The 7,643-nt window shown below is 33.8% G+C and overlaps 1 long non-coding RNA gene across 1 annotated transcript; it reads right to left on the bottom strand.

Moving 5' to 3' along the window:
* Nucleotides 1-1,488: 1,488 nt before the first annotated feature.
* On the bottom strand, nucleotides 1,489-4,318 carry LOC107768108 (uncharacterized). Its single transcript, XR_012698245.1, has 3 exons — nucleotides 4,192-4,318; nucleotides 3,463-3,591; nucleotides 1,489-1,773 (listed from the first exon to the last, which is right to left on the bottom strand). It is a non-coding gene; the product is annotated as an uncharacterized LOC107768108 (long non-coding RNA).
* Nucleotides 4,319-7,643: the final 3,325 nt, after the last annotated feature.

Here is a 7,643-nt window from a genome sequence, read left to right as displayed (position 1 = left end):
ATTCTTTTGTTGTCCATTCCATTATCGCTGGAACGCAATCTGAAATTCTCATGATACCGACTATTATCAAATCACTCAGTCCCTAATTCATGTTTAGTTTATCTTGTTCACCAGTCTATACTGATTTGTATTACTCTGGGGTCTAACTTTTCCTTCTGGTAATCACGTTAAAGTCACAAACTTATTTCTCGAAATGAGGATATGACTTTATGGCCTATACTCTTTTGTTGTCTCAAGGCTTGTCACCTCTCGTCTTTTCCTTCACTTGACTATAGACTTTGTAATACTGTCATCTTTTTGATTTACTGTTGTCATCCATGTATCACATCTTACTCATAATGCTTCATTATCTCTCTTCTTATTTCCCTGGTAATATTTATGTCTATCATTTTTTTTGAAAACTCGAACAAGACATTCTTTTGCTTTTAGTTTCCCTTGCTCCATCCATTGGATCTTCGGGTTTCCTAACATTCTTTCTTTACTAGGGACGGGAGCCATACTAAGGTAATATTTATCCCTTCCAGGCTTCCAGTGCCTGTCTTTGTATTACTCATATCTAGTTGTACTATTTTAGAGTGCACCATCTGGGCGTCTCACAAGGAGATCTATTAGCACATTTGCAATATCCTTCAGAAATATCAGCTAACGCTAACAATCCATCCACCATTTTGGGTTACCCTAACCCCAGCTAGATCCTTATATCCTGCCATCTCTTATATTACTTCTGTTAGCTTCCATAGGGCATAAGTGAGATGGGTGTGGCCAATTTTACAAACCTCTGTTATTGTTGAAGGTAACTCAAAAGGCTTACATTCCTTTGCCTAAACTGTAAATATTGATAATCCTCGTATCCTTTTTCATCTTGCTTCTTTTACTTGTTGGAATTTGTATCTATCTTCCGAATCTCTCATTGCCTTTCACCATAGGGGTGGATAGATATTCTTGCCTTAAGGATCCTTATCAAGAAGTTTACACATCTTAGTACACACATGATCTGCTGAATACCTCATATTTATCCATCATAAGCATGATGCAAAAATTGAGTTCATCTGACTCAACTCTTCCATAGCTATATCTCTTACCAGCCGTCTTTCTGGATGTAGGCATCATCGTATTATGAATAAGATAGAGTTTAGGAAATTGAGTTCTTACAACTAAGCTCTACCACATGATCTAGAGTAAGAAGAAAGAGTGATAGTCCTAAATGCCCTGTAGCTTCCTGCTTATAAACGTGGTGCACAACACACCCATAAACAAGACTCTACTAGACACGGCTTGTAGACTTCCTAGGACAGAACTGCTCTGATACCACTTGTCACGACCCAAACCGATGGGCCGCGACGGATACCCGGTGCCTTACTCAACCGAGTACCAACGTTACATATCCTTCTTATCGTACTTTCATTAGCAAATGGGCCAAACGGGCTGTCATGGGCTAACCAAAATAAACATAAAGGAACACTCAATATAAGACGACCCAATCTGATATAAAAACTTATACACTTATACATTTGACATACGGGCCTATAAGGCCAAAGTTACACTGAACATAGGCCGACAAGGCCGTAAAATCTTTCACGTACACGACATATGTCTACAAGTCTCTAAGAGTACATACTTATTATAAAGGTCGGGGCAGGGCTCCACCATACCAAATAATACACGTCAAAATCATACTGACTAAATAAACAACTCCGGAGCAAATGGAGCGTACCAACACCTTCCGTTAAGCCGATAGCCTACTTGGAGGACTCTCGACCTGTCTATCGGGACCTGCAGGCATGAAACGCAGCGTCCCCCGAAAAAAGAACGTCAGTATAAATAATATACCGAGTATGTAAGGAATAAAAATCAGTAAACAATAGACATGAGAGAAACATGGAGTAAAAGACTCAACATGTAAGTCTGAATAGCTCTATGAATCATTTCATATTTATAATGCCATGCATATGCGTATAAATGCCATACTATGCATAGGTATATGCGTTCATAACATCATCAAGCCTCTGAGGGTATCCCATCATATCATCTCGGCTACTATGGGGCAAATTATCAACGTATACCAGTTGATCAGGTGGTGGTGTGTATATAACACCATAACCTTTTCCCATGTCCCGTATACATATAACATACGCGTATATAACGCCATCTGGTCATGGGTCAATGTATATGTATAAATGCATGAAATGCATAAGAAATACGTTAATAAGATTTCTCGGAATATCACAAAATCAATATGTATTTTGGATAAACTTTGTCAAATACGTATTTTTCTGAGACCCATGAACAAAAAAAAAATAATTCACATGTGGAATCAAGAATATAGACACCCCTAATACTTCTATGAATAGAGTCATTTATGAAAATTGTGCGTTTACTCGTTTTATTTGTATCGTATGAATCATTCCAAAAAGAAAGAAGGGATAACCTTAACATGCCTGGACCGATTCTCTTGATGATCCCTCTAACACATGTCTTTTGCGAAAACACGTAACGATAAATTGAAGTAGGAAAAAATCCGTATGATGTTCTTGAGAAAAATTATACCGTACTCTCTTAGAATTATAAATCCCGTTGCTATTACATTACGTAGTCTCGTATGAATTTTGTTGAAGCAATTTACCATAACAGATCCGTATGATATCTTTCTTAAATAAATTTGAACAAAATCTTTCATGACCTTTCTTGAAGTGAATTGCGTTGCCAAGATGCTTAAGGAATTTTTGCTTGAATTTTCGAATTCTTGCTTGAATTCTTGTTGAAGCAGAATGTCACGTTACTAAGTTGCCTACCATTTTTAATATAAGCACTCACGCTGCTCTTTCCATATTTTGTGAATTTGAGAGCCTTTTATGGCTTAGCCAAGAGTTCCTTTCAAGGTGCTACCTAGCCAAATAAAATACTTAGTCACCTTAGGCTTGATGAAAGCTTTACACATGCTGCCACGTTTGGAGCATTTAACCTTATTCAAATTATGCTCAATTAATTAGGTAATATCCCATTACCCAATAATTAACTAATTACCCATATAATCAAGAATTATCTTAAATTACTTAAAATACTACTCACTTTAAATATACTTTATATACCTTACTATCATGGTCATGTGGTACCTTGTATAGCACAAATCCATAAATACCAGGTATTATAGCTTAGACCGTATTTTATCTCCAAATGTCAAATTTTGACGAAATTCATTTTCTTCGATTTGCTTACCCCCTAACCTTCACGAATTTACTTATTACTTGTTTGAAATAGCGTAATACTTATAATCTCAAAATAAATTTTATCCCCGAACTTACGTCGATTAACTTACGACGAAACTTTAACATATAAAAATGCGGGATGTAATATCTCATTTCCGAGCTTATATCAATTTACTTATGGCGTACTTTTACGTACGAAAACATGGGGTGTAACATTATATATAAAGAAAAGTTAATTTAGAGAGGTGAGGTTTACCTCATACATAGCCTATTGCATCTCCAAACATGTAGCTTCAAATTTCTGCTATACATAGGCTCATTTTAGTCCTTTTGTCTGCTTGCAAAGTTCAATGGGAGAATACGTGTATTTCATCAAACAATTGGCCTGCACTATGCACATAAGAAATTAGAGTAAAAATAATCTCACAAGTCACATATCAACAATGATTATATTTGTCTATACACAAGAATAAGAATAAAACAACAGAAAGAATATAAAATTATAATGGTAAGAATCAAAAGAGGGATTTATTATACTTTGTAGAGTTGTAAAATAATGAAGTAAAGAGCACTAAGACTTGAGACATAAGAGTGAGGAAATTTATACAACGATCATCAACAAAGTTAGGGGTCGCTAAAATTACTCAAAGCTTAAAATTCTCTGTGCAACAACCCTAACAATTTAAGCAATGACTAGGTACTGGTAAACTATTGTTGACATCACAATGGTAAAATATTAAGTGGATCTGTAGCATATCAATGAAAAATACAAGGTAACAAAACCTGAACGAGTTATGCTCAATCAATTCTTGGAAAAGAAACCCAATGAATGTTTTTCCACCTTTAATTTCCCACCAGCAAAATTAGGGTTTGACTGACAAAGTCTATGGGCAGCGACACACACACACACACACAGAGAGAGAGAGAGAGAGAGAGAGAGAGAGAGAGAGAGAGAGAGAGAGAAGCGAGAGATGAGTTATAATACCTGGGTTCTGGGGATGGTGGCCTGCGATAGGGAGACAGAGCGACATCGGTTCGACAGTAGCGACGAGAGCAGAGAAATATGAAAAATGAGGTTGGGCAGCAACTATTATTTTGTGAATTTTTACAGAGCAAAAAAATGAGGGAAATATAAAAAAGAAAAAGGAATGGAGGGAATTGGTCATAATTGGATTAAGAAGATCGCGGAAAACATAAAAAATCAAAATTTTGACTCGCTTTTAGTGGGGTTCTTTTACAGCTCCTATAGATAAACCTCCACAAACACAATTATTTTGAGGGGATTGGAATAAACGCCACAAAACTAACGAATAGTGGGGGTTTCTTATGACCTCCCTAAATAAACCCCCACAAATTGAGCTTTTTCTTGTAGTGAGCAGCCGTTACAGAGAATATCTGCATTCAAAGTCAATCGTTATGCACTACATTTTTATTTTCATTCAAGATAAACTTGATTTTACGATCTTGTCCCCCTAAGTAGGGGCTATAAATTGCAGGATTAACAACCATTGTAGGACATGAAATATTCTGCACACAAAAGCTATAATCTACTATTTTACGCTCGATCTAAACAGTTTTATCATTGCTTTTACTTTTGGTCTCGGAAAGACTGAGTTCAGAGTGAGGCTTGTCATCTCCTTTAATTTCAGTCGTTAATCTTATTTTTGTTCCTATTTCTTAATCATTTTTGGATCAAGTCGATTCGCTTGTCTATAAATCACGCTATAAATTCAACTGTACCGTTTTACGGGTAAATATTTTTAAAAATTTACTCATTTCCTTTTCCAAATATTCATTCTTACCATCTTATTCGGATAAATAAGTAGTTAAAAAATCATGCATGTGCAGGAAAGTCTAAATGATCGTGATATTACATTTTAAAAGCAAATGTGACTTGCAACATTCGTGGAGGACTCAGAAGTCAGAACATACATTATGTCGAGCGATAAACGATTAGACGAGTACACAATCAACACGAAGAAAATAGGAAAGAAAAAGAAAAAGAAGACAGAGACAAGGATTTAACAAGGTTTAGACAAATCTACATCCTCATAGCAAGAGCAAAGAGAGATTTTCACTTGTAAGAATAAGAAATAAACCAATAGCATTAATCCCCAATTATAATCTTCTTTAAAAACCTTAAGTGTTTTCCAAACTAAATAGGCAAAACTTGCGTCACGAAAAAATAAAAAAACTCAAGAGTGTAAGCTTACGGATTGAGCAAGCTCACACTTGCGAAATTAAAACTATTGCATTCGATGTAAGAAAGAAATTGTTGGGACACTCTAAATCTCGCTATTATGTCTATCTAACAGTGATTTCATAAGCACCTTTTATATTTGGTACTAATATAGCCGATAATATTAATTATAATGTACTTGTAATGCGCAAATTACAAAGGACTCAATATCTATTTCATGCTGATTACTACTACAACGAGTGCCGCATCCGTCAAATCTTTTTCCACCTAACTACCTGTAACCAAAAGAGAGGACAGGGAAAAGCAATAACACAATTAACCACATTGAAAATTATTTTATGACGTGATACCTCCATGCAATGGTATGATGCGGTGACAAGTGCGATATAAGCCTGTTTAGTGTTGGAAAGTTTGTAACCAAAAAGGGAAAAAAAAAATCAAAACCCAAAACCAATTATGTTTAGCTAAAAAACAGAATTTGGTGTGCAAAATTTTAAAAAAGAATTCTTTAAATAAATTAAACTCAGAAGAAAGTGTCACTTATGCTATCAAAAGTGGAATCATGAATTGAAGATAATTTTCCTTTCATTTTCAAATTGCCTTTCAGTATACAGATGCAGCTAAAATCCATATAAAGCATGCCAAAGCTGCAAAGCATCAGCGGGCCGGCGAAGAAATAAGGCATTGACATAAAATAAAATTTTAAAAAGAGTGTTCTAGTGCTTTTAGGTATATTCTTAGGAAGTGAAAGATTTCTTAGGAAATTAATAACTATTCGATATCTCATAAGAGAATGAAAGTTTATCGTAGCCGGGAGTCAGGATTACAAATGACTTCTTTGGATTGAGTTCTTTCCTCAACCAATGGACTCTAATCTAGTGCTCCACGTAAAACAGAAGTATCAAACTTTTGTCGCAAAATAAAATAAACCGAGCTGACAACATCCTCAATATTATGTACTTTCCCTAAATTAATTTAATAAACACCACCTGGCAGCTGGTGAAGTACTTAAAAATATCATATGGTAATGGTACTCAAGTTGCAGATCACACAGGATAAATTTTTAAGTAAAAATTATACTATTTCTTGCATGTAAATTCGGATCATCATTTCTTATACTCACTCAATTCTAATTTATGTGATGATATTTGATTGGACAAAAAGTTTAAAAATGACAGAAAGACTTTAAATGTATGATCTAGAATAAGTCATAAAATTTTATGTCGTTATAAATCATCATAGTAAGGGTAAAATTAAATAATTTTTTTAAGTTAAATAATTATTATACTGAATAAAGAAACGTGATCCTTTTGGAACTGGCTAAAAAGAAAAAAAGTTGTCACATAAATTGGCATAGAAAAGTATTTTAATACATGTTATTCATGTCAGAAAGATTTAAAATATTAGTAAATTATCCCGATTTAAAATAGTAGTAATTAACAAAAAGTAAAATAAGGCCCTTAACACTTCAAAAATATATAGTCCAACTTATTACTAATTAGAGGCGGCTCAATAAATTTGGTGGCGTAAGGTAAAACTTCAATGAGAGTCCTTAAACTTTTTATTAGACAAAAAAACAAAAACGGTAAATTTTTTCTTTTTTTACTATAAAAAATTGTACTTTCTCATTTAAAACACTAAATATTTTTTAAAAAGTAAATAACATATATACTTATTAGAAAAATTTGGGACCTCAAAATATAGGAGGTACACAAGGTCTATGTGAGAAACACAAGGAATAGTTTGGGCGCGAAAGAAAAGTACGTAGAGTAGTATCTCTTTTAAAAAGAAAGAAATACTTTTAGAACTTATAAACACGTCATGAGATTTTTATCACTATAAAAATATGTCATTAAGGTTAAGATAAAATTTTTAAATCAAATTGTTTTTAATTAGATAGATAATATTTATTTCGGAATAGACTAATAAAAAAATAGTGACACAAAAAATAAAATAAAAATTTTAAACTATCAAACGATGACAACATCTTTAACCAAAAGGAACTTTAAGTCCTCTGCTGCCACTAAAAATTTCATCTCTCTAAAAGCAATCTAAATTATTCAAACCTTAACAAGCTGAGTTTTCAAATCAAATCGATATTGTCCGGCAAATTTAAAAACTCCATATATTTCTTTTGTCTCATTTGTATCTTAAAAGATAAAAATGTACCTTAGAGCAGTCTCTCTACCTATATAAATTAATCTATGGTTGCATATGCATCTTGATCCGTTGTCAAT

The sequence above is a fragment of the Nicotiana tabacum genome, chromosome 2 (assembly GCF_000715075.1).
Source record: "Nicotiana tabacum cultivar K326 chromosome 2, ASM71507v2, whole genome shotgun sequence".
In the NCBI taxonomy this organism is placed as follows: domain Eukaryota; kingdom Viridiplantae; phylum Streptophyta; class Magnoliopsida; order Solanales; family Solanaceae; genus Nicotiana; species Nicotiana tabacum.
Note: the sequence above shows the minus strand (reverse complement) of the source record. Positions and strands in the feature narration are given on the sequence as shown.